Raw genomic sequence first — 26,230 nt, 5'->3', positions numbered from 1 at the left:
GGAGGCGGTCAGGAATTTTTCGAAACACTTAAGCCAGTGAGTAAACTTGGTGGATGAGTCCGCCTCCCGATGATCTAAGTCCAGGCATGCTGGTGTGAGGATCTTCTCCATTATAAAAATGTTGTCAATAAAATTGATGCGCTATCAATTACTCATAAAAGACTGAGAGTTAGAAGAGTAACTAAAGGCTTTTATTAACAACAGAATGGAGGTCTGCCTCGAGTGGTCGACCGGTCCAGGATACCAAGGGCTGGGGAGCAGTCACCTTTATACAAGGACCTGTGGGAGGAGTCAGCCGAGGCATGTCCAGGCATGTACACAGTGGAATACAAACAGGACAAACAGGAATACAAACAGTGGTTTACCACAAAACCTTTACTTCAGATGGAATAAGTATAATGAGAAAGATTGCAAACAAAAACAACAACACCAACAACAACTTGTCTTTATATAGCGTCTTTAACGTAGTAAACACGTCCCAAGGCCCTTCACAGGACTATTATAAGACAAAAAATGTGAAACCCGCTTAAAGAAATGAAGGTGGGTTTGTTGGTGAAATATTTCAACCACAGTGAGTGAATGTGACAAGTGATGAAGACTTGATGGGCCAGAACCTCACGATGTCTCTTATCGGTCTTTATGGGCAAAACTTGAAAATTGCTTTTTCAAAGACATCAGATTCCGAATTATTGTTCATATGAAGATATGACAAACATTTACTTCAGATGCAATAAATATAAGGAGAGATTTATTTCCAGAAAACTTTCCGTGGCCTGAAGGACAGTTACTGAGGGAGCGTTCGTTTCCTTTTAAGGGCAATATGCAAATATGCATGGCCGGCTCTGTATTATTGCAGCGTTTTGTCAAAGGGTATATCATTATATATTGCAATATTTTAGCAGAATCGACATGAGAAAACAGCAGCACTTTCTGAATGAAGGGACATTGTGATTTTAAAAAAGGAGTCGTTGAGACGGTAAGAGGCAGTGAATGATGTGGCGAGGCAGTGTGTGCAGCTGGAAAGCATACTTACCTGGCAGGGGAGACACCATGATCAAGAAGGTGGTTCTCCCAGGACGAGGCTAGCCCATTGCACTTCGGGTGTGCTGACGCCTGCGATGTCCCCAAATGCGGGATACTCGACTGCAAAATTTGTGGTAGTGGGGGACTGCGTTCGCGCTCTCCCCTGGCTTTACAATAAAAAATAGAATTTCAACACCATTCTCTTTTCAACTAAGCTGTCAAATATATATACCGTTATATATATATCGTTTGCTTTGTTTTCAATTCTAACTGCGCTTTATTCCCAACACAGGGAGCTGTGACACAATACAACTCTGCATAATGGCCTATTCAAATCGCATCATAACCCATCCTAACGCTCACATTTCATTTCATCTTTACACTCACAGTTATATTCATCCTTACTACTAAGAAATTACACATTTTCCACAAAAAATCAACAATTATACACCGCATACAAAAAATGTTTCAAAGCTGCATGCCAACTCTGCACTTTGGCAAAATGTTCAACCTTATTCACTACAGAAACAATCATACAGCACACAACCAGGCCATTCGGCCCATCGTGTCTCTGCCGGCTCTTTCAAAGGGCTATCCAATTAATCCTACTCCTCTCTTCTTTCACCAAAGCCCTGCAATTATTTTACCTTCAAATATTATCCAAATTACCTTTTTACCTTAGGTCACCTCGAGCTGGGGTGGGGAAGGCGGGGAAACATCCTACTGTCGCCTCTGCTTCTTTTGCAAATTTTCTTCAATCTGTGTCTCCTGGTTACTGACCCTTCCGACACTGGAAACAGTTTATCCTTATTTACTCATCATCTTGTATTTATATAGCGTCTTTAACATAGTGAAACGTCCCAAGGCACTCCACAGGAGTGTTAGCAAACTAAATTTGACACCCAGCCGCACAAGGAGATATTAGGACAGATGACCAAAAGCTTGCTCGAAAAGGTAGGTTTTAAGGAGCGTCTGAAAGGAGGAGAGAGAGAGAGGCGGAGAGGTTTCGGGAGGGAATTCCAGAGTTTAGGGCCTAGGCAGCTGAAAGCACGCCCGCCACCGGCGGAGCGAATAAAGTAGGGGATACGCAAGACGCCCAAATTGCATGATCACAGAGATCAAAGGCGACATGAGGGAAAATGTTCTTACGCAGCGAGCGGTTAGCATCTGGAAATCACTGCTTGAAAGGGTGCTGGAGACAAATTCAATTGTGGCTTTCAGAAGAGAATTGGGTAAGTACCTGAAAGAAAAGAATTTGCAGGGCTACGGGGAAAAGGCAGGGGGGTGGGACTAGCTGAAGTGCTCTTGCAGAGAGTCGGCACGGGCTCGACGGGCCGAATGGCCTCCCTCTGTGCTGCAATCGTTCTATTATATGACCTCGGAGGGTTGTAGGCAACGGTCCCTCTAATTTGTTTCTTTGGCCCGCACGCCCCGTCAACGGGCTGTGCGGCCCATTCAAAATTCAGCACGTGCACGTTTTTTCTATTCAAAAGCCGGCTCACCGGATGCGCGGGACCTGCAGCGCTCTGCGTTTCCACGCGGCTTTAAAGAGTGCATTGGTTGCAGGGCTGGAGGAGGTTACAGGGAAAGGGGGGGGCGATGCCGTGGAGGGATTTGAAAACAAGAGAATTTAAAAATCGAGGCGTTGCTGGACCATGAGCCAATGCAGGTCAGCGAGCACAGGGGGTGATGGGTAAATGGGACTTGGTGCGACTTAGGATACGGGCAGCAGAGTTCTTGGAGAAGTAACCCTTTCTGTTACTTCTTTATTTGTGGATGACGGCATGTGGTTAAGAAATAAGAAATAAGAGCAGGAGTAGGCCATGCGGCCCCTCGAGCCGGCTCCGCCATTCAATAAGATCATGGCCGGTCATCGACCTCAACTCCACTTTCCCGCTCGATCTCCATAACCCTAGAGTCCAAAAATCTATCAATCTCAGCCTTGAATATACCCAAAGACTCGGCATTCACAGCCCTCTGGGGCAGAGAACTCCAAAGGTTCACAAGCTTCTGAGTGAAGAAATTCCTCCTCATCTCGGTCTTAAATGGCCTACCCCTTATCCTGAGACTATGCCCCCTAGTTCTAGACACTCCAGCCAGGGGAAACAACCTCTCAGTATCTACCCTGCCAACCCCCTTCAGAATCTTGCATGTTTCAATGAGATCACCTCTCATTCTTCTAAACTGCCGAGAGTATAGGCCCATTCTACACAATCTCTCATCGTAGGACAGCCCTCTCATGTTGTTTGCAAAGGAAAATGCCACGGTTCTTAGAAGGTCCTGGTGATATTCCCTGCCACAGGACATCATTTTGATTTACGGCATGACTGAAACGGAACAGGAGAAAGTCTTACTGGAAGCACTGACCATGCTGGAGGAAGTTAGGATTGCTGCACCGTTGGCTCGAGTACCTCAATATTTCCAGTGTCTCCCTTACATATAACAACATTAAGGAACATTTAATTCCCAGCTCCGCGTTTAAGCTCTTAATGTGGCTTTTCCTTATATCATTTACTCACTATGAGGACAATGATCATACTGAAAAGAGTGAGAAAGATTGCAAACAAAAACAACAACAACACCAACAACAACTTGTCTTTATATAGCGTCTTTAACGTAGTAAAAACGTCCCAAGGCCCTTCACAGGACTATTATAAGACAAAAAATGTGAAACCCGCTTAAAGAAATGAAGGTGGGTTTGTTGGTGAAATATTTCAACCACAGTGAGTGAATGTGACAAGTGATGAAGACTTGATGGGCCAGAACCTCACTCTGTCTCTTATCGGTCTTTATGGGCAAAACTTGAAAATTGCTTTTTCAAAGACATCAGATTCCGAATTATTGTTCATATGAAGATATGACAAACATTTACTTCAGATGCAATAAATATAAGGAGAGATTTATTTCCAGAAAACTTTCCGTGGCCTGAAGGACAGTTACTGAGGGAGCGTTCGTTTCCTTTTAAGGGCAATATGCAAATATGCATGGCCGGCTCTGTATTATTGCAGCGTTTTGTCAAAGGGTATATCATTATATATTGCAATATTTTAGCAGAATCGACATGAGAAAACAGCAGCACTTTCTGAATGAAGGGACATTGTGATTTTAAAAAAGGAGTCGTTGAGACGGTAAGAGGCAGTGAATGATGTGGCGAGGCAGTGTGTGCAGCTGGAAAGCATACTTACCTGGCAGGGGAGACACCATGATCAAGAAGGTGGTTCTCCCAGGACGAGGCTAGCCCATTGCACTTCGGGTGTGCTGACGCCTGCGATGTCCCCAAATGCGGGATACTCGACTGCAAAATTTGTGGTAGTGGGGGACTGCGTTCGCGCTCTCCCCTGGCTTTACAATAAAAAATAGAATTTCAACACCATTCTCTTTTCAACTAAGCTGTCAAATATATATACCGTTATATATATATCGTTTGCTTTGTTTTCAATTCTAACTGCGCTTTATTCCCAACACAGGGAGCTGTGACACAATACAACTCTGCATAATGGCCTATTCAAATCGCATCATAACCCATCCTAACGCTCACATTTCATTTCATCTTTACACTCACAGTTATATTCATCCTTACTACTAAGAAATTACACATTTTCCACAAAAAATCAACAATTATACACCGCATACAAAAAATGTTTCAAAGCTGCATGCCAACTCTGCACTTTGGCAAAATGTTCAACCTTATTCACTGCAGAAACAATCATACAGCACACAACCAGGCCATTCGGCCCATCGTGTCTCTGCCGGCTCTTTCAAAGGGCTATCCAATTAATCCTACTCCTCTCTTCTTTCACCAAAGCCCTGCAATTATTTTACCTTCAAATATTATCCAAATTACCTTTTTACCTTAGGTCACCTCGAGCTGGGGTGGGGAAGGCGGGGAAACATCCTACTGTCGCCTCTGCTTCTTTTGCAAATTTTCTTCAATCTGTGTCTCCTGGTTACTGACCCTTCCGACACTGGAAACAGTTTATCCTTATTTACTCATCACCTTGTATTTATATAGCGTCTTTAACATAGTGAAACGTCCCAAGGCACTCCACAGGAGTGTTAGCAAACTAAATTTGACACCCAGCCGCACAAGGAGACATTAGGACAGATGACCAAAAGCTTGCTCGAAAAGGTAGGTTTTAAGGAGCGTCTGAAAGGAGGAGAGAGAGAGAGGCGGAGAGGTTTCGGGAGGGAATTCCAGAGTTTAGGGCCTAGGCAGCTGAAAGCACGCCCGCCACCGGCGGAGCGAATAAAGTAGGGGATACGCAAGACGCCCAAATTGCATGATCACAGAGATCAAAGGCGACATGAGGGAAAATGTTCTTACGCAGCGAGCGGTTAGCATCTGGAAATCACTGCTTGAAAGGGTGCTGGAGACAAATTCAATTGTGGCTTTCAGAAGAGAATTGGGTAAGTACCTGAAAGAAAAGAATTTGCAGGGCTACGGGGAAAAGGCAGGGGGGTGGGACTAGCTGAAGTGCTCTTGCAGAGAGTCGGCACGGGCTCGACGGGCCGAATGGCCTCCCTCTGTGCTGCAATCGTTCTATTATATGACCTCGGAGGGTTGTAGGCAACGGTCCCTCTAATTTGTTTCTTTGGCCCGCACGCCCCGTCAACGGGCTGTGCGGCCCATTCAAAATTCAGCACGTGCACGTTTTTTCTATTCAAAAGCCGGCTCACCGGATGCGCGGGACCTGCAGCGCTCTGCGTTTCCACGCGGCTTTAAAGAGTGCATTGGTTGCAGGGCTGGAGGAGGTTACAGGGAAAGGGGGGGGGCGATGCCGTGGAGGGATTTGAAAACAAGAGAATTTAAAAATCGAGGCGTTGCTGGACCATGAGCCAATGCAGGTCAGCGAGCACAGGGGGTGATGGGTAAATGGGACTTGGTGCGACTTAGGATACGGGCAGCAGAGTTCTTGGAGAAGTAACCCTTTCTGTTACTTCTTTATTTGTGGATGACGGCATGTGGTTAAGAAATAAGAAATAAGAGCAGGAGTAGGCCATGCGGCCCCTCGAGCCGGCTCCGCCATTCAATAAGATCATGGCCGGTCATCGACCTCAACTCCACTTTCCCGCTCGATCTCCATAACCCTAGAGTCCAAAAATCTATCAATCTCAGCCTTGAATATACCCAAAGACTCGGCATTCACAGCCCTCTGGGGCAGAGAACTCCAAAGGTTCACAACCTTCTGAGTGAAGAAATTCCTCCTCATCTCGGTCTTAAATGGCCTACCCCTTATCCTGAGACTATGCCCCCTAGTTCTAGACACTCCAGCCAGGGGAAACAACCTCTCAGTATCTACCCTGCCAACCCCCTTCAATGAGATCACCTCTCATTCTTCTAAACTGCCGAGAGTATAGGCCCATTCTACACAATCTCTCATCGTAGGACAGCCCTCTCATGTTGTTTGCAAAGGAAAATGCCACGGTTCTTAGAAGGTCCTGGTGATATTCCCTGCCACAGGACATCATTTTGATTTACGGCATGACTGAAACGGAACAGGAGAAAGTCTTACTGGAAGCACTGACCATGCTGGAGGAAGTTAGGATTGCTGCACCGTTGGCTCGAGTACCTCAATATTTCCAGTGTCTCCCTTACATATAACAACATTAAGGAACATTTAATTCCCAGCTCCGCGTTTAAGCTCTTAATGTGGCTTTTCCTTATATCATTTACTCACTATGAGGACAATGATCATACTGAAAAGAGTGAGAAAGATTGCAAACAAAAACAACAACAACACCAACAACAACTTGTCTTTATATAGCGTCTTTAACGTAGTAAAAACGTCCCAAGGCCCTTCACAGGACTATTATAAGACAAAAAATGTGAAACCCGCTTAAAGAAATGAAGGTGGGTTTGTTGGTGAAATATTTCAACCACAGTGAGTGAATGTGACAAGTGATGAAGACTTGATGGGCCAGAACCTCACTCTGTCTCTTATCGGTCTTTATGGGCAAAACTTGAAAATTGCTTTTTCAAAGACATCAGATTCCGAATTATTGTTCATATGAAGATATGACAAACATTTACTTCAGATGCAATAAATATAAGGAGAGATTTATTTCCAGAAAACTTTCCGTGGCCTGAAGGACAGTTACTGAGGGAGCGTTCGTTTCCTTTTAAGGGCAATATGCAAATATGCATGGCCGGCTCTGTATTATTGCAGCGTTTTGTCAAAGGGTATATCATTATATATTGCAATATTTTAGCAGAATCGACATGAGAAAACAGCAGCACTTTCTGAATGAAGGGACATTGTGATTTTAAAAAAGGAGTCGTTGAGACGGTAAGAGGCAGTGAATGATGTGGCGAGGCAGTGTGTGCAGCTGGAAAGCATACTTACCTGGCAGGGGAGACACCATGATCAAGAAGGTGGTTCTCCCAGGACGAGGCTAGCCCATTGCACTTCGGGTGTGCTGACGCCTGCGATGTCCCCAAATGCGGGATACTCGACTGCAAAATTTGTGGTAGTGGGGGACTGCGTTCGCGCTCTCCCCTGGCTTTACAATAAAAAATAGAATTTCAACACCATTCTCTTTTCAACTAAGCTGTCAAATATATATACCGTTATATATATATCGTTTGCTTTGTTTTCAATTCTAACTGCGCTTTATTCCCAACACAGGGAGCTGTGACACAATACAACTCTGCATAATGGCCTATTCAAATCGCATCATAACCCATCCTAACGCTCACATTTCATTTCATCTTTACACTCACAGTTATATTCATCCTTACTACTAAGAAATTACACATTTTCCACAAAAAATCAACAATTATACACCGCATACAAAAAATGTTTCAAAGCTGCATGCCAACTCTGCACTTTGGCAAAATGTTCAACCTTATTCACTACAGAAACAATCATACAGCACACAACCAGGCCATTCGGCCCATCGTGTCTCTGCCGGCTCTTTCAAAGGGCTATCCAATTAATCCTACTCCTCTCTTCTTTCACCAAAGCCCTGCAATTATTTTACCTTCAAATATTATCCAAATTACCTTTTTACCTTAGGTCACCTCGAGCTGGGGTGGGGAAGGCGGGGAAACATCCTACTGTCGCCTCTGCTTCTTTTGCAAATTTTCTTCAATCTGTGTCTCCTGGTTACTGACCCTTCCGACACTGGAAACAGTTTATCCTTATTTACTCATCATCTTGTATTTATATAGCGTCTTTAACATAGTGAAACGTCCCAAGGCACTCCACAGGAGTGTTAGCAAACTAAATTTGACACCCAGCCGCACAAGGAGATATTAGGACAGATGACCAAAAGCTTGCTCGAAAAGGTAGGTTTTAAGGAGCGTCTGAAAGGAGGAGAGAGAGAGAGGCGGAGAGGTTTCGGGAGGGAATTCCAGAGTTTAGGGCCTAGGCAGCTGAAAGCACGCCCGCCACCGGCGGAGCGAATAAAGTAGGGGATACGCAAGACGCCCAAATTGCATGATCACAGAGATCAAAGGCGACATGAGGGAAAATGTTCTTACGCAGCGAGCGGTTAGCATCTGGAAATCACTGCTTGAAAGGGTGCTGGAGACAAATTCAATTGTGGCTTTCAGAAGAGAATTGGGTAAGTACCTGAAAGAAAAGAATTTGCAGGGCTACGGGGAAAAGGCAGGGGGGTGGGACTAGCTGAAGTGCTCTTGCAGAGAGTTGGCACGGGCTCGACGGGCCGAATGGCCTCCCTCTGTGCTGCAATCGTTCTATTATATGACCTCGGAGGGTTGTAGGCAACGGTCCCTCTAATTTGTTTCTTTGGCCCGCACGCCCCGTCAACGGGCTGTGCGGCCCATTCAAAATTCAGCACGTGCACGTTTTTTCTATTCAAAAGCCGGCTCACCGGATGCGCGGGACCTGCAGCGCTCTGCGTTTCCACGCGGCTTTAAAGAGTGCATTGGTTGCAGGGCTGGAGGAGGTTACAGGGAAAGGGGGGGGCGATGCCGTGGAGGGATTTGAAAACAAGAGAATTTAAAAATCGAGGCGTTGCTGGACCATGAGCCAATGCAGGTCAGCGAGCACAGGGGGTGATGGGTAAATGGGACTTGGTGCGACTTAGGATACGGGCAGCAGAGTTCTTGGAGAAGTAACCCTTTCTGTTACTTCTTTATTTGTGGATGACGGCATGTGGTTAAGAAATAAGAAATAAGAGCAGGAGTAGGCCATGCGGCCCCTCGAGCCGGCTCCGCCATTCAATAAGATCATGGCCGGTCATCGACCTCAACTCCACTTTCCCGCTCGATCTCCATAACCCTAGAGTCCAAAAATCTATCAATCTCAGCCTTGAATATACCCAAAGACTCGGCATTCACAGCCCTCTGGGGCAGAGAACTCCAAAGGTTCACAACCTTCTGAGTGAAGAAATTCCTCCTCATCTCGGTCTTAAATGGCCTACCCCTTATCCTGAGACTATGCCCCCTAGTTCTAGACACTCCAGCCAGGGGAAACAACCTCTCAGTATCTACCCTGCCAACCCCCTTCAATGAGATCACCTCTCATTCTTCTAAACTGCCGAGAGTATAGGCCCATTCTACACAATCTCTCATCGTAGGACAGCCCTCTCATGTTGTTTGCAAAGGAAAATGCCACGGTTCTTAGAAGGTCCTGGTGATATTCCCTGCCACAGGACATCATTTTGATTTACGGCATGACTGAAACGGAACAGGAGAAAGTCTTACTGGAAGCACTGACCATGCTGGAGGAAGTTAGGATTGCTGCACCGTTGGCTCGAGTACCTCAATATTTCCAGTGTCTCCCTTACATATAACAACATTAAGGAACATTTAATTCCCAGCTCCGCGTTTAAGCTCTTAATGTGGCTTTTCCTTATATCATTTACTCACTATGAGGACAATGATCATACTGAAAAGAGTGAGAAAGATTGCAAACAAAAACAACAACAACACCAACAACAACTTGTCTTTATATAGCGTCTTTAACGTAGTAAAAACGTCCCAAGGCCCTTCACAGGACTATTATAAGACAAAAAATGTGAAACCCGCTTAAAGAAATGAAGGTGGGTTTGTTGGTGAAATATTTCAACCACAGTGAGTGAATGTGACAAGTGATGAAGACTTGATGGGCCAGAACCTCACTCTGTCTCTTATCGGTCTTTATGGGCAAAACTTGAAAATTGCTTTTTCAAAGACATCAGATTCCGAATTATTGTTCATATGAAGATATGACAAACATTTACTTCAGATGCAATAAATATAAGGAGAGATTTATTTCCAGAAAACTTTCCGTGGCCTGAAGGACAGTTACTGAGGGAGCGTTCGTTTCCTTTTAAGGGCAATATGCAAATATGCATGGCCGGCTCTGTATTATTGCAGCGTTTTGTCAAAGGGTATATCATTATATATTGCAATATTTTAGCAGAATCGACATGAGAAAACAGCAGCACTTTCTGAATGAAGGGACATTGTGATTTTAAAAAAGGAGTCGTTGAGACGGTAAGAGGCAGTGAATGATGTGGCGAGGCAGTGTGTGCAGCTGGAAAGCATACTTACCTGGCAGGGGAGACACCATGATCAAGAAGGTGGTTCTCCCAGGACGAGGCTAGCCCATTGCACTTCGGGTGTGCTGACGCCTGCGATGTCCCCAAATGCGGGATACTCGACTGCAAAATTTGTGGTAGTGGGGGACTGCGTTCGCGCTCTCCCCTGGCTTTACAATAAAAAATAGAATTTCAACACCATTCTCTTTTCAACTAAGCTGTCAAATATATATACCGTTATATATATATCGTTTGCTTTGTTTTCAATTCTAACTGCGCTTTATTCCCAACACAGGGAGCTGTGACACAATACAACTCTGCATAATGGCCTATTCAAATCGCATCATAACCCATCCTAACGCTCACATTTCATTTCATCTTTACACTCACAGTTATATTCATCCTTACTACTAAGAAATTACACATTTTCCACAAAAAATCAACAATTATACACCGCATACAAAAAATGTTTCAAAGCTGCATGCCAACTCTGCACTTTGGCAAAATGTTCAACCTTATTCACTACAGAAACAATCATACAGCACACAACCAGGCCATTCGGCCCATCGTGTCTCTGCCGGCTCTTTCAAAGGGCTATCCAATTAATCCTACTCCTCTCTTCTTTCACCAAAGCCCTGCAATTATTTTACCTTCAAATATTATCCAAATTACCTTTTTACCTTAGGTCACCTCGAGCTGGGGTGGGGAAGGCGGGGAAACATCCTACTGTCGCCTCTGCTTCTTTTGCAAATTTTCTTCAATCTGTGTCTCCTGGTTACTGACCCTTCCGACACTGGAAACAGTTTATCCTTATTTACTCATCATCTTGTATTTATATAGCGTCTTTAACATAGTGAAACGTCCCAAGGCACTCCACAGGAGTGTTAGCAAACTAAATTTGACACCCAGCCGCACAAGGAGATATTAGGACAGATGACCAAAAGCTTGCTCGAAAAGGTAGGTTTTAAGGAGCGTCTGAAAGGAGGAGAGAGAGAGAGGCGGAGAGGTTTCGGGAGGGAATTCCAGAGTTTAGGGCCTAGGCAGCTGAAAGCACGCCCGCCACCGGCGGAGCGAATAAAGTAGGGGATACGCAAGACGCCCAAATTGCATGATCACAGAGATCAAAGGCGACATGAGGGAAAATGTTCTTACGCAGCGAGCGGTTAGCATCTGGAAATCACTGCTTGAAAGGGTGCTGGAGACAAATTCAATTGTGGCTTTCAGAAGAGAATTGGGTAAGTACCTGAAAGAAAAGAATTTGCAGGGCTACGGGGAAAAGGCAGGGGGGTGGGACTAGCTGAAGTGCTCTTGCAGAGAGTCGGCACGGGCTCGACGGGCCGAATGGCCTCCCTCTGTGCTGCAATCGTTCTATTATATGACCTCGGAGGGTTGTAGGCAACGGTCCCTCTAATTTGTTTCTTTGGCCCGCACGCCCCGTCAACGGGCTGTGCGGCCCATTCAAAATTCAGCACGTGCACGTTTTTTCTATTCAAAAGCCGGCTCACCGGATGCGCGGGACCTGCAGCGCTCTGCGTTTCCACGCGGCTTTAAAGAGTGCATTGGTTGCAGGGCTGGAGGAGGTTACAGGGAAAGGGGGGGGCGATGCCGTGGAGGGATTTGAAAACAAGAGAATTTAAAAATCGAGGCGTTGCTGGACCATGAGCCAATGCAGGTCAGCGAGCACAGGGGGTGATGGGTAAATGGGACTTGGTGCGACTTAGGATACGGGCAGCAGAGTTCTTGGAGAAGTAACCCTTTCTGTTACTTCTTTATTTGTGGATGACGGCATGTGGTTAAGAAATAAGAAATAAGAGCAGGAGTAGGCCATGCGGCCCCTCGAGCCGGCTCCGCCATTCAATAAGATCATGGCCGGTCATCGACCTCAACTCCACTTTCCCGCTCGATCTCCATAACCCTAGAGTCCAAAAATCTATCAATCTCAGCCTTGAATATACCCAAAGACTCGGCATTCACAGCCCTCTGGGGCAGAGAACTCCAAAGGTTCACAACCTTCTGAGTGAAGAAATTCCTCCTCATCTCGGTCTTAAATGGCCTACCCCTTATCCTGAGACTATGCCCCCTAGTTCTAGACACTCCAGCCAGGGGAAACAACCTCTCAGTATCTACCCTGCCAACCCCCTTCAATGAGATCACCTCTCATTCTTCTAAACTGCCGAGAGTATAGGCCCATTCTACACAATCTCTCATCGTAGGACAGCCCTCTCATGTTGTTTGCAAAGGAAAATGCCACGGTTCTTAGAAGGTCCTGGTGATATTCCCTGCCACAGGACATCATTTTGATTTACGGCATGACTGAAACGGAACAGGAGAAAGTCTTACTGGAAGCACTGACCATGCTGGAGGAAGTTAGGATTGCTGCACCGTTGGCTCGAGTACCTCAATATTTCCAGTGTCTCCCTTACATATAACAACATTAAGGAACATTTAATTCCCAGCTCCGCGTTTAAGCTCTTAATGTGGCTTTTCCTTATATCATTTACTCACTATGAGGACAATGATCATACTGAAAAGAGTGAGAAAGATTGCAAACAAAAACAACAACAACACCAACAACAACTTGTCTTTATATAGCGTCTTTAACGTAGTAAAAACGTCCCAAGGCCCTTCACAGGACTATTATAAGACAAAAAATGTGAAACCCGCTTAAAGAAATGAAGGTGGGTTTGTTGGTGAAATATTTCAACCACAGTGAGTGAATGTGACAAGTGATGAAGACTTGATGGGCCAGAACCTCACTCTGTCTCTTATCGGTCTTTATGGGCAAAACTTGAAAATTGCTTTTTCAAAGACATCAGATTCCGAATTATTGTTCATATGAAGATATGACAAACATTTACTTCAGATGCAATAAATATAAGGAGAGATTTATTTCCAGAAAACTTTCCGTGGCCTGAAGGACAGTTACTGAGGGAGCGTTCGTTTCCTTTTAAGGGCAATATGCAAATATGCATGGCCGGCTCTGTATTATTGCAGCGTTTTGTCAAAGGGTATATCATTATATATTGCAATATTTTAGCAGAATCGACATGAGAAAACAGCAGCACTTTCTGAATGAAGGGACATTGTGATTTTAAAAAAGGAGTCGTTGAGACGGTAAGAGGCAGTGAATGATGTGGCGAGGCAGTGTGTGCAGCTGGAAAGCATACTTACCTGGCAGGGGAGACACCATGATCAAGAAGGTGGTTCTCCCAGGACGAGGCTAGCCCATTGCACTTCGGGTGTGCTGACGCCTGCGATGTCCCCAAATGCGGGATACTCGACTGCAAAATTTGTGGTAGTGGGGGACTGCGTTCGCGCTCTCCCCTGGCTTTACAATAAAAAATAGAATTTCAACACCATTCTCTTTTCAACTAAGCTGTCAAATATATATACCGTTATATATATATCGTTTGCTTTGTTTTCAATTCTAACTGCGCTTTATTCCCAACACAGGGAGCTGTGACACAATACAACTCTGCATAATGGCCTATTCAAATCGCATCATAACCCATCCTAACGCTCACATTTCATTTCATCTTTACACTCACAGTTATATTCATCCTTACTACTAAGAAATTACACATTTTCCACAAAAAATCAACAATTATACACCGCATACAAAAAATGTTTCAAAGCTGCATGCCAACTCTGCACTTTGGCAAAATGTTCAACCTTATTCACTACAGAAACAATCATACAGCACACAACCAGGCCATTCGGCCCATCGTGTCTCTGCCGGCTCTTTCAAAGGGCTATCCAATTAATCCTACTCCTCTCTTCTTTCACCAAAGCCCTGCAATTATTTTACCTTCAAATATTATCCAAATTACCTTTTTACCTTAGGTCACCTCGAGCTGGGGTGGGGAAGGCGGGGAAACATCCTACTGTCGCCTCTGCTTCTTTTGCAAATTTTCTTCAATCTGTGTCTCCTGGTTACTGACCCTTCCGACACTGGAAACAGTTTATCCTTATTTACTCATCATCTTGTATTTATATAGCGTCTTTAACATAGTGAAACGTCCCAAGGCACTCCACAGGAGTGTTAGCAAACTAAATTTGACACCCAGCCGCACAAGGAGATATTAGGACAGATGACCAAAAGCTTGCTCGAAAAGGTAGGTTTTAAGGAGCGTCTGAAAGGAGGAGAGAGAGAGAGGCGGAGAGGTTTCGGGAGGGAATTCCAGAGTTTAGGGCCTAGGCAGCTGAAAGCACGCCCGCCACCGGCGGAGCGAATAAAGTAGGGGATACGCAAGACGCCCAAATTGCATGATCACAGAGATCAAAGGCGACATGAGGGAAAATGTTCTTACGCAGCGAGCGGTTAGCATCTGGAAATCACTGCTTGAAAGGGTGCTGGAGACAAATTCAATTGTGGCTTTCAGAAGAGAATTGGGTAAGTACCTGAAAGAAAAGAATTTGCAGGGCTACGGGGAAAAGGCAGGGGGGTGGGACTAGCTGAAGTGCTCTTGCAGAGAGTCGGCACGGGCTCGACGGGCCGAATGGCCTCCCTCTGTGCTGCAATCGTTCTATTATATGACCTCGGAGGGTTGTAGGCAACGGTCCCTCTAATTTGTTTCTTTGGCCCGCACGCCCCGTCAACGGGCTGTGCGGCCCATTCAAAATTCAGCACGTGCACGTTTTTTCTATTCAAAAGCCGGCTCACCGGATGCGCGGGACCTGCAGCGCTCTGCGTTTCCACGCGGCTTTAAAGAGTGCATTGGTTGCAGGGCTGGAGGAGGTTACAGGGAAAGGGGGGGGCGATGCCGTGGAGGGATTTGAAAACAAGAGAATTTAAAAATCGAGGCGTTGCTGGACCATGAGCCAATGCAGGTCAGCGAGCACAGGGGGTGATGGGTAAATGGGACTTGGTGCGACTTAGGATACGGGCAGCAGAGTTCTTGGAGAAGTAACCCTTTCTGTTACTTCTTTATTTGTGGATGACGGCATGTGGTTAAGAAATAAGAAATAAGAGCAGGAGTAGGCCATGCGGCCCCTCGAGCCGGCTCCGCCATTCAATAAGATCATGGCCGGTCATCGACCTCAACTCCACTTTCCCGCTCGATCTCCATAACCCTAGAGTCCAAAAATCTATCAATCTCAGCCTTGAATATACCCAAAGACTCGGCATTCACAGCCCTCTGGGGCAGAGAACTCCAAAGGTTCACAAGCTTCTGAGTGAAGAAATTCCTCCTCATCTCGGTCTTAAATGGCCTACCCCTTATCCTGAGACTATGCCCCCTAGTTCTAGACACTCCAGCCAGGGGAAACAACCTCTCAGTATCTACCCTGCCAACCCCCTTCAGAATCTTGCATGTTTCAATGAGATCACCTCTCATTCTTCTAAACTGCCGAGAGTATAGGCCCATTCTACACAATCTCTCATCGTAGGACAGCCCTCTCATGTTGTTTGCAAAGGAAAATGCCACGGTTCTTAGAAGGTCCTGGTGATATTCCCTGCCACAGGACATCATTTTGATTTACGGCATGACTGAAACGGAACAGGAGAAAGTCTTACTGGAAGCACTGACCATGCTGGAGGAAGTTAGGATTGCTGCACCGTTGGCTCGAGTACCTCAATATTTCCAGTGTCTCCCTTACATATAACAACATTAAGGAACATTTAATTCCCAGCTCCGCGTTTAAGCTCTTAATGTGGCTTTTCCTTATATCATTTACTCACTATGAGGACAATGATCATACTGAAAAGAGTGAGAAAGATTGCAAACAAAAACAACAACAACACCAACAACAACTTGTCTTTATATAGCGTCTTTAACGTAGTAAAAACGTCCCAAGGCCCTTCACAGGACTATTATAAGACAAAAAATGTGAAACCCGCTTAAAGAAATGAAGGTGGGTTTGTTGGTGAAATATTTCAACCACAGTGAGTGAATGTGACAAGTGATGAAGACTTGATGGGCCAGAACCTCACTCTGTCTCTTATCGGTCTTTATGGGCAAAACTTGAAAATTGCTTTTTCAAAGACATCAGATTCCGAATTATTGTTCATATGAAGATATGACAAACATTTACTTCAGATGCAATAAATATAAGGAGAGATTTATTTCCAGAAAACTTTCCGTGGCCTGAAGGACAGTTACTGAGGGAGCGTTCGTTTCCTTTTAAGGGCAATATGCAAATATGCATGGCCGGCTCTGTATTATTGCAGCGTTTTGTCAAAGGGTATATCATTATATATTGCAATATTTTAGCAGAATCGACATGAGAAAACAGCAGCACTTTCTGAATGAAGGGACATTGTGATTTTAAAAAAGGAGTCGTTGAGACGGTAAGAGGCAGTGAATGATGTGGCGAGGCAGTGTGTGCAGCTGGAAAGCATACTTACCTGGCAGGGGAGACACCATGATCAAGAAGGTGGTTCTCCCAGGACGAGGCTAGCCCATTGCACTTCGGGTGTGCTGACGCCTGCGATGTCCCCAAATGCGGGATACTCGACTGCAAAATTTGTGGTAGTGGGGGACTGCGTTCGCGCTCTCCCCTGGCTTTACAATAAAAAATAGAATTTCAACACCATTCTCTTTTCAACTAAGCTGTCAAATATATATACCGTTATATATATATCGTTTGCTTTGTTTTCAATTCTAACTGCGCTTTATTCCCAACACAGGGAGCTGTGACACAATACAACTCTGCATAATGGCCTATTCAAATCGCATCATAACCCATCCTAACGCTCACATTTCATTTCATCTTTACACTCACAGTTATATTCATCCTTACTACTAAGAAATTACACATTTTCCACAAAAAATCAACAATTATACACCGCATACAAAAAATGTTTCAAAGCTGCATGCCAACTCTGCACTTTGGCAAAATGTTCAACCTTATTCACTACAGAAACAATCATACAGCACACAACCAGGCCATTCGGCCCATCGTGTCTCTGCCGGCTCTTTCAAAGGGCTATCCAATTAATCCTACTCCTCTCTTCTTTCACCAAAGCCCTGCAATTATTTTACCTTCAAATATTATCCAAATTACCTTTTTACCTTAGGTCACCTCGAGCTGGGGTGGGGAAGGCGGGGAAACATCCTACTGTCGCCTCTGCTTCTTTTGCAAATTTTCTTCAATCTGTGTCTCCTGGTTACTGACCCTTCCGACACTGGAAACAGTTTATCCTTATTTACTCATCATCTTGTATTTATATAGCGTCTTTAACATAGTGAAACGTCCCAAGGCACTCCACAGGAGTGTTAGCAAACTAAATTTGACACCCAGCCGCACAAGGAGATATTAGGACAGATGACCAAAAGCTTGCTCGAAAAGGTAGGTTTTAAGGAGCGTCTGAAAGGAGGAGAGAGAGAGAGGCGGAGAGGTTTCGGGAGGGAATTCCAGAGTTTAGGGCCTAGGCAGCTGAAAGCACGCCCGCCACCGGCGGAGCGAATAAAGTAGGGGATACGCAAGACGCCCAAATTGCATGATCACAGAGATCAAAGGCGACATGAGGGAAAATGTTCTTACGCAGCGAGCGGTTAGCATCTGGAAATCACTGCTTGAAAGGGTGCTGGAGACAAATTCAATTGTGGCTTTCAGAAGAGAATTGGGTAAGTACCTGAAAGAAAAGAATTTGCAGGGCTACGGGGAAAAGGCAGGGGGGTGGGACTAGCTGAAGTGCTCTTGCAGAGAGTCGGCACGGGCTCGACGGGCCGAATGGCCTCCCTCTGTGCTGCAATCGTTCTATTATATGACCTCGGAGGGTTGTAGGCAACGGTCCCTCTAATTTGTTTCTTTGGCCCGCACGCCCCGTCAACGGGCTGTGCGGCCCATTCAAAATTCAGCACGTGCACGTTTTTTCTATTCAAAAGCCGGCTCACCGGATGCGCGGGACCTGCAGCGCTCTGCGTTTCCACGCGGCTTTAAAGAGTGCATTGGTTGCAGGGCTGGAGGAGGTTACAGGGAAAGGGGGGGGCGATGCCGTGGAGGGATTTGAAAACAAGAGAATTTAAAAATCGAGGCGTTGCTGGACCATGAGCCAATGCAGGTCAGCGAGCACAGGGGGTGATGGGTAAATGGGACTTGGTGCGACTTAGGATACGGGCAGCAGAGTTCTTGGAGAAGTAACCCTTTCTGTTACTTCTTTATTTGTGGATGACGGCATGTGGTTAAGAAATAAGAAATAAGAGCAGGAGTAGGCCATGCGGCCCCTCGAGCCGGCTCCGCCATTCAATAAGATCATGGCCGGTCATCGACCTCAACTCCACTTTCCCGCTCGATCTCCATAACCCTAGAGTCCAAAAATCTATCAATCTCAGCCTTGAATATACCCAAAGACTCGGCATTCACAGCCCTCTGGGGCAGAGAACTCCAAAGGTTCACAAGCTTCTGAGTGAAGAAATTCCTCCTCATCTCGGTCTTAAATGGCCTACCCCTTATCCTGAGACTATGCCCCCTAGTTCTAGACACTCCAGCCAGGGGAAACAACCTCTCAGTATCTACCCTGCCAACCCCCTTCAGAATCTTGCATGTTTCAATGAGATCACCTCTCATTCTTCTAAACTGCCGAGAGTATAGGCCCATTCTACACAATCTCTCATCGTAGGACAGCCCTCTCATGTTGTTTGCAAAGGAAAATGCCACGGTTCTTAGAAGGTCCTGGTGATATTCCCTGCCACAGGACATCATTTTGATTTACGGCATGACTGAAACGGAACAGGAGAAAGTCTTACTGGAAGCACTGACCATGCTGGAGGAAGTTAGGATTGCTGCACCGTTGGCTCGAGTACCTCAATATTTCCAGTGTCTCCCTTACATATAACAACATTAAGGAACATTTAATTCCCAGCTCCGCGTTTAAGCTCTTAATGTGGCTTTTCCTTATATCATTTACTCACTATGAGGACAATGATCATACTGAAAAGAGTGAGAAAGATTGCAAACAAAAACAACAACAACACCAACAACAACTTGTCTTTATATAGCGTCTTTAACGTAGTAAAAACGTCCCAAGGCCCTTCACAGGACTATTATAAGACAAAAAATGTGAAACCCGCTTAAAGAAATGAAGGTGGGTTTGTTGGTGAAATATTTCAACCACAGTGAGTGAATGTGACAAGTGATGAAGACTTGATGGGCCAGAACCTCACTCTGTCTCTTATCGGTCTTTATGGGCAAAACTTGAAAATTGCTTTTTCAAAGACATCAGATTCCGAATTATTGTTCATATGAAGATATGACAAACATTTACTTCAGATGCAATAAATATAAGGAGAGATTTATTTCCAGAAAACTTTCCGTGGCCTGAAGGACAGTTACTGAGGGAGCGTTCGTTTCCTTTTAAGGGCAATATGCAAATATGCATGGCCGGCTCTGTATTATTGCAGCGTTTTGTCAAAGGGTATATCATTATATATTGCAATATTTTAGCAGAATCGACATGAGAAAACAGCAGCACTTTCTGAATGAAGGGACATTGTGATTTTAAAAAAGGAGTCGTTGAGACGGTAAGAGGCAGTGAATGATGTGGCGAGGCAGTGTGTGCAGCTGGAAAGCATACTTACCTGGCAGGGGAGACACCATGATCAAGAAGGTGGTTCTCCCAGGACGAGGCTAGCCCATTGCACTTCGGGTGTGCTGACGCCTGCGATGTCCCCAAATGCGGGATACTCGACTGCAAAATTTGTGGTAGTGGGGGACTGCGTTCGCGCTCTCCCCTGGCTTTACAATAAAAAATAGAATTTCAACACCATTCTCTTTTCAACTAAGCTGTCAAAATATTTATACCGTTATATATATCGTTTGCTTTGTTTTCAATTCTAACTGCGCTTTATTCCCAACACAGGGAGCTGTGACACAATACAACTCTGCATAATGGCCTATTCAAATCGCATCATAACCCATCCTAACGCTCACATTTCATTTCATCTTTACACTCACAGTTATATTCATCCTTACTACTAAGAAATTACACATTTTCCACAAAAAATCAACAATTATACACCGCATACAAAAAATGTTTCAAAGCTGCATGCCAACTCTGCACTTTGGCAAAATGTTCAACCTTATTCACTACAGAAACAATCATACAGCACACAACCAGGCCATTCGGCCCATCGTGTCTCTGCCGGCTCTTTCAAAGGGCTATCCAATTAATCCTACTCCTCTCTTCTTTCACCAAAGCCCTGCAATTATTTTACCTTCAAATATTATCCAAATTACCTTTTTACCTTAGGTCACCTCGAGCTGGGGTGGGGAAGGCGGGGAAACATCCTACTGTCGCCTCTGCTTCTTTTGCAAATTTTCTTCAATCTGTGTCTCCTGGTTACTGACCCTTCCGACACTGGAAACAGTTTATCCTTATTTACTCATCATCTTGTATTTATATAGCGTCTTTAACATAGTGAAACGTCCCAAGGCACTCCACAGGAGTGTTAGCAAACTAAATTTGACACCCAGCCGCACAAGGAGATATTAGGACAGATGACCAAAAGCTTGCTCGAAAAGGTAGGTTTTAAGGAGCGTCTGAAAGGAGGAGAGAGAGAGAGGCGGAGAGGTTTCGGGAGGGAATTCCAGAGTTTAGGGCCTAGGCAGCTGAAAGCACGCCCGCCACCGGCGGAGCGAATAAAGTAGGGGATACGCAAGACGCCCAAATTGCATGATCACAGAGATCAAAGGCGACATGAGGGAAAATGTTCTTACGCAGCGAGCGGTTAGCATCTGGAAATCACTGCTTGAAAGGGTGCTGGAGACAAATTCAATTGTGGCTTTCAGAAGAGAATTGGGTAAGTACCTGAAAGAAAAGAATTTGCAGGGCTACGGGGAAAAGGCAGGGGGGTGGGACTAGCTGAAGTGCTCTTGCAGAGAGTCGACACGGGCTCGACGGGCCGAATGGCCTCCCTCTGTGCTGCAATCGTTCTATTATATGACCTCGGAGGGTTGTAGGCAACGGTCCCTCTAATTTGTTTCTTTGGCCCGCACGCCCCGTCAACGGGCTGTGCGGCCCATTCAAAATTCAGCACGTGCACGTTTTTTCTATTCAAAAGCCGGCTCACCGGATGCGCGGGACCTGCAGCGCTCTGCGTTTCCACGCGGCTTTAAAGAGTGCATTGGTTGCAGGGCTGGAGGAGGTTACAGGGAAAGGGGGGGGCGATGCCGTGGAGGGATTTGAAAACAAGAGAATTTAAAAATCGAGGCGTTGCTGGACCATGAGCCAATGCAGGTCAGCGAGCACAGGGGGTGATGGGTAAATGGGACTTGGTGCGACTTAGGATACGGGCAGCAGAGTTCTTGGAGAAGTAACCCTTTCTGTTACTTCTTTATTTGTGGATGACGGCATGTGGTTAAGAAATAAGAAATAAGAGCAGGAGTAGGCCATGCGGCCCCTCGAGCCGGCTCCGCCATTCAATAAGATCATGGCCGGTCATCGACCTCAACTCCACTTTCCCGCTCGATCTCCATAACCCTAGAGTCCAAAAATCTATCAATCTCAGCCTTGAATATACCCAAAGACTCGGCATTCACAGCCCTCTGGGGCAGAGAACTCCAAAGGTTCACAAGCTTCTGAGTGAAGAAATTCCTCCTCATCTCGGTCTTAAATGGCCTACCCCTTATCCTGAGACTATGCCCCCTAGTTCTAGACACTCCAGCCAGGGGAAACAACCTCTCAGTATCTACCCTGCCAACCCCCTTCAATGAGATCACCTCTCATTCTTCTAAACTGCCGAGAGTATAGGCCCATTCTACACAATCTCTCATCGTAGGACAGCCCTCTCATGTTGTTTGCAAAGGAAAATGCCACGGTTCTTAGAAGGTCCTGGTGATATTCCCTGCCACAGGACATCATTTTGATTTACGGCATGACTGAAACGGAACAGGAGAAAGTCTTACTGGAAGCACTGACCATGCTGGAGGAAGTTAGGATTGCTGCACCGTTGGCTCGAGTACCTCAATATTTCCAGTGTCTCCCTTACATATAACAACATTAAGGGACATTTAATTCCCAGCTCCGCGTTTAAGCTCTTAATGTGGCTTTTCCTTATATCATTTACTCACTATGAGGACAATGATCATACTGAAAAGAGTGAGAAAGATTGCAAACAAAAACAACAACAACACCAACAACAACTTGTCTTTATATAGCGTCTTTAACGTAGTAAAAACGTCCCAAGGCCCTTCACAGGACTATTATAAGACAAAAAATGTGAAACCCGCTTAAAGAAATGAAGGTGGGTTTGTTGGTGAAATATTTCAACCACAGTGAGTGAATGTGACAAGTGATGAAGACTTGATGGGCCAGAACCTCACTCTGTCTCTTATCGGTCTTTATGGGCAAAACTTGAAAATTGCTTTTTCAAAGACATCAGATTCCGAATTATTGTTCATATGAAGATATGACAAACATTTACTTCAGATGCAATAAATATAAGGAGAGATTTATTTCCAGAAAACTTTCCGTGGCCTGAAGGACAGTTACTGAGGGAGCGTTCGTTTCCTTTTAAGGGCAATATGCAAATATGCATGGCCGGCTCTGTATTATTGCAGCGTTTTGTCAAAGGGTATATCATTATATATTGCAATATTTTAGCAGAATCGACATGAGAAAACAGCAGCACTTTCTGAATGAAGGGACATTGTGATTTTAAAAAAGGAGTCGTTGAGACGGTAAGAGGCAGTGAATGATGTGGCGAGGCAGTGTGTGCAGCTGGAAAGCATACTTACCTGGCAGGGGAGACACCATGATCAAGAAGGTGGTTCTCCCAGGACGAGGCTAGCCCATTGCACTTCGGGTGTGCTGACGCCTGCGATGTCCCCAAATGCGGGATACTCGACTGCAAAATTTGTGGTAGTGGGGGACTGCGTTCGCGCTCTCCCCTGGCTTTACAATAAAAAATAGAATTTCAACACCATTCTCTTTTCAACTAAGCTGTCAAATATATATACCGTTATATATATATCGTTTGCTTTGTTTTCAATTCTAACTGCGCTTTATTCCCAACACAGGGAGCTGTGACACAATACAACTCTGCATAATGGCCTATTCAAATCGCATCATAACCCATCCTAACGCTCACATTTCATTTCATCTTTACACTCACAGTTATATTCATCCTTACTACTAAGAAATTACACATTTTCCACAAAAAATCAACAATTATACACCGCATACAAAAAATGTTTCAAAGCTGCATGCCAACTCTGCACTTTGGCAAAATGTTCAACCTTATTCACTACAGAAACAATCATACAGCACACAACCAGGCCATTCGGCCCATCGTGTCTCTGCCGGCTCTTTCAAAGGGCTATCCAATTAATCCTACTCCTCTCTTCTTTCACCAAAGCCCTGCAATTATTTTACCTTCAAATATTATCCAAATTACCTTTTTACCTTAGGTCACCTCGAGCTGGGGTGGGGAAGGCGGGGAAACATCCTACTGTCGCCTCTGCTTCTTTTGCAAATTTTCTTCAATCTGTGTCTCCTGGTTACTGACCCTTCCGACACTGGAAACAGTTTATCCTTATTTACTCATCATCTTGTATTTATATAGCGTCTTTAACATAGTGAAACGTCCCAAGGCACTCCACAGGAGTGTTAGCAAACTAAATTTGACACCCAGCCGCACAAGGAGATATTAGGACAGATGACCAAAAGCTTGCTCGAAAAGGTAGGTTTTAAGGAGCGTCTGAAAGGAGGAGAGAGAGAGAGGCGGAGAGGTTTCGGGAGGGAATTCCAGAGTTTAGGGCCTAGGCAGCTGAAAGCACGCCCGCCACCGGCGGAGCGAATAAAGTAGGGGATACGCAAGACGCCCAAATTGCATGATCACAGAGATCAAAGGCGACATGAGGGAAAATGTTCTTACGCAGCGAGCGGTTAGCATCTGGAAATCACTGCTTGAAAGGGTGCTGGAGAGAAATTCAATTGTGGCTTTCAGAAGAGAATTGGGTAAGTACCTGAAAGAAAAGAATTTGCAGGGCTACGGGGAAAAGGCAGGGGGGTGGGACTAGCTGAAGTGCTCTTGCAGAGAGTCGGCACGGGCTCGACGGGCCGAATGGCCTCCCTCTGTGCTGCAATCGTTCTATTATATGACCTCGGAGGGTTGTAGGCAACGGTCCCTCTAATTTGTTTCTTTGGCCCGCACGCCCCGTCAACGGGCTGTGCGGCCCATTCAAAATTCAGCACGTGCACGTTTTTTCTATTCAAAAGCCGGCTCACCGGATGCGCGGGACCTGCAGCGCTCTGCGTTTCCACGCGGCTTTAAAGAGTGCATTGGTTGCAGGGCTGGAGGAGGTTACAGGGAAAGGGGGGGGCGATGCCGTGGAGGGATTTGAAAACAAGAGAATTTAAAAATCGAGGCGTTGCTGGACCATGAGCCAATGCAGGTCAGCGAGCACAGGGGGTGATGGGTAAATGGGACTTGGTGCGACTTAGGATACGGGCAGCAGAGTTCTTGGAGAAGTAACCCTTTCTGTTACTTCTTTATTTGTGGATGACGGCATGTGGTTAAGAAATAAGAAATAAGAGCAGGAGTAGGCCATGCGGCCCCTCGAGCCGGCTCCGCCATTCAATAAGATCATGGCCGGTCATCGACCTCAACTCCACTTTCCCGCTCGATCTCCATAACCCTAGAGTCCAAAAATCTATCAATCTCAGCCTTGAATATACCCAAAGACTCGGCATTCACAGCCCTCTGGGGCAGAGAACTCCAAAGGTTCACAAGCTTCTGAGTGAAGAAATTCCTCCTCATCTCGGTCTTAAATGGCCTACCCCTTATCCTGAGACTATGCCCCCTAGTTCTAGACACTCCAGCCAGGGGAAACAACCTCTCAGTATCTACCCTGCCAACCCCCTTCAGAATCTTGCATGTTTCAATGAGATCACCTCTCATTCTTCTAAACTGCCGAGAGTATAGGCCCATTCTACACAATCTCTCATCGTAGGACAGCCCTCTCATGTTGTTTGCAAAGGAAAATGCCACGGTTCTTAGAAGGTCCTGGTGATATTCCCTGCCACAGGACATCATTTTGATTTACGGCATGACTGAAACGGAACAGGAGAAAGTCTTACTGGAAGCACTGACCATGCTGGAGGAAGTTAGGATTGCTGCACCGTTGGCTCGAGTACCTCAATATTTCCAGTGTCTCCCTTACATATAACAACATTAAGGAACATTTAATTCCCAGCTCCGCGTTTAAGCTCTTAATGTGGCTTTTCCTTATATCATTTACTCACTATGAGGACAATGATCATACTGAAAAGAGTGAGAAAGATTGCAAACAAAAACAACAACAACACCAACAACAACTTGTCTTTATATAGCGTCTTTAACGTAGTAAAAACGTCCCAAGGCCCTTCACAGGACTATTATAAGACAAAAAATGTGAAACCCGCTTAAAGAAATGAAGGTGGGTTTGTTGGTGAAATATTTCAACCACAGTGAGTGAATGTGACAAGTGATGAAGACTTGATGGGCCAGAACCTCACTCTGTCTCTTATCGGTCTTTATGGGCAAAACTTGAAAATTGCTTTTTCAAAGACATCAGATTCCGAATTATTGTTCATATGAAGATATGATAAACATTTACTTCAGAAGCAATAAATATAAGGAGAGATTTATTTCCAGAAAACTTTCCGTGGCCTGAAGGACAGTTACTGAGGGAGCGTTCGTTTCCTTTTAAGGGCAATATGCAAATATGCATGGCCGGCTCTGTATTATTGCAGCGTTTTGTCAAAGGGTATATCATTATATATTGCAATATTTTA

General features: G+C 45.2%; 8 non-coding genes across 8 annotated transcripts; all 8 read left to right on the top strand.

The window, feature by feature from the left end:
- Positions 1–1,025: 1,025 nt before the first annotated feature.
- Positions 1,026–1,189, top strand: LOC147100893 (U1 spliceosomal RNA). The gene has a single exon (XR_015073604.1). It is a non-coding gene; the product is annotated as a U1 spliceosomal RNA (small nuclear RNA).
- Positions 1,190–4,200: 3,011 nt separating this feature from the next.
- Positions 4,201–4,364, top strand: LOC147100892 (U1 spliceosomal RNA). Its single transcript, XR_015073603.1, has one exon. It is a non-coding gene; the product is annotated as a U1 spliceosomal RNA (small nuclear RNA).
- A 2,995-nt stretch (positions 4,365–7,359) lies between these two features.
- Positions 7,360–7,523, top strand: LOC147100891 (U1 spliceosomal RNA). Its single transcript, XR_015073602.1, has one exon. It is a non-coding gene; the product is annotated as a U1 spliceosomal RNA (small nuclear RNA).
- Positions 7,524–10,517: 2,994 nt separating this feature from the next.
- On the top strand, positions 10,518–10,681 carry LOC147100890 (U1 spliceosomal RNA). Its single transcript, XR_015073601.1, has one exon. It is a non-coding gene; the product is annotated as a U1 spliceosomal RNA (small nuclear RNA).
- Positions 10,682–13,675: 2,994 nt separating this feature from the next.
- Positions 13,676–13,839, top strand: LOC147100889 (U1 spliceosomal RNA). The gene has a single exon (XR_015073600.1). It is a non-coding gene; the product is annotated as a U1 spliceosomal RNA (small nuclear RNA).
- A 3,011-nt stretch (positions 13,840–16,850) lies between these two features.
- Positions 16,851–17,014, top strand: LOC147100888 (U1 spliceosomal RNA). The gene has a single exon (XR_015073687.1). It is a non-coding gene; the product is annotated as a U1 spliceosomal RNA (small nuclear RNA).
- Positions 17,015–20,025: 3,011 nt separating this feature from the next.
- On the top strand, positions 20,026–20,189 carry LOC147100887 (U1 spliceosomal RNA). The gene has a single exon (XR_015073686.1). It is a non-coding gene; the product is annotated as a U1 spliceosomal RNA (small nuclear RNA).
- Positions 20,190–23,182: 2,993 nt separating this feature from the next.
- LOC147100886 (U1 spliceosomal RNA) lies at positions 23,183–23,346 on the top strand. The gene has a single exon (XR_015073685.1). It is a non-coding gene; the product is annotated as a U1 spliceosomal RNA (small nuclear RNA).
- Positions 23,347–26,230: the final 2,884 nt, after the last annotated feature.

Source organism: Somniosus microcephalus, chromosome 25 (genome assembly GCF_052327205.1).
Source record: "Somniosus microcephalus isolate GS21.2 chromosome 25, FLI_Smic_1.0, whole genome shotgun sequence".
Taxonomy (NCBI): domain Eukaryota; kingdom Metazoa; phylum Chordata; class Chondrichthyes; order Squaliformes; family Somniosidae; genus Somniosus; species Somniosus microcephalus.
This window is presented reverse-complemented; position numbering and strand designations above follow the sequence as displayed.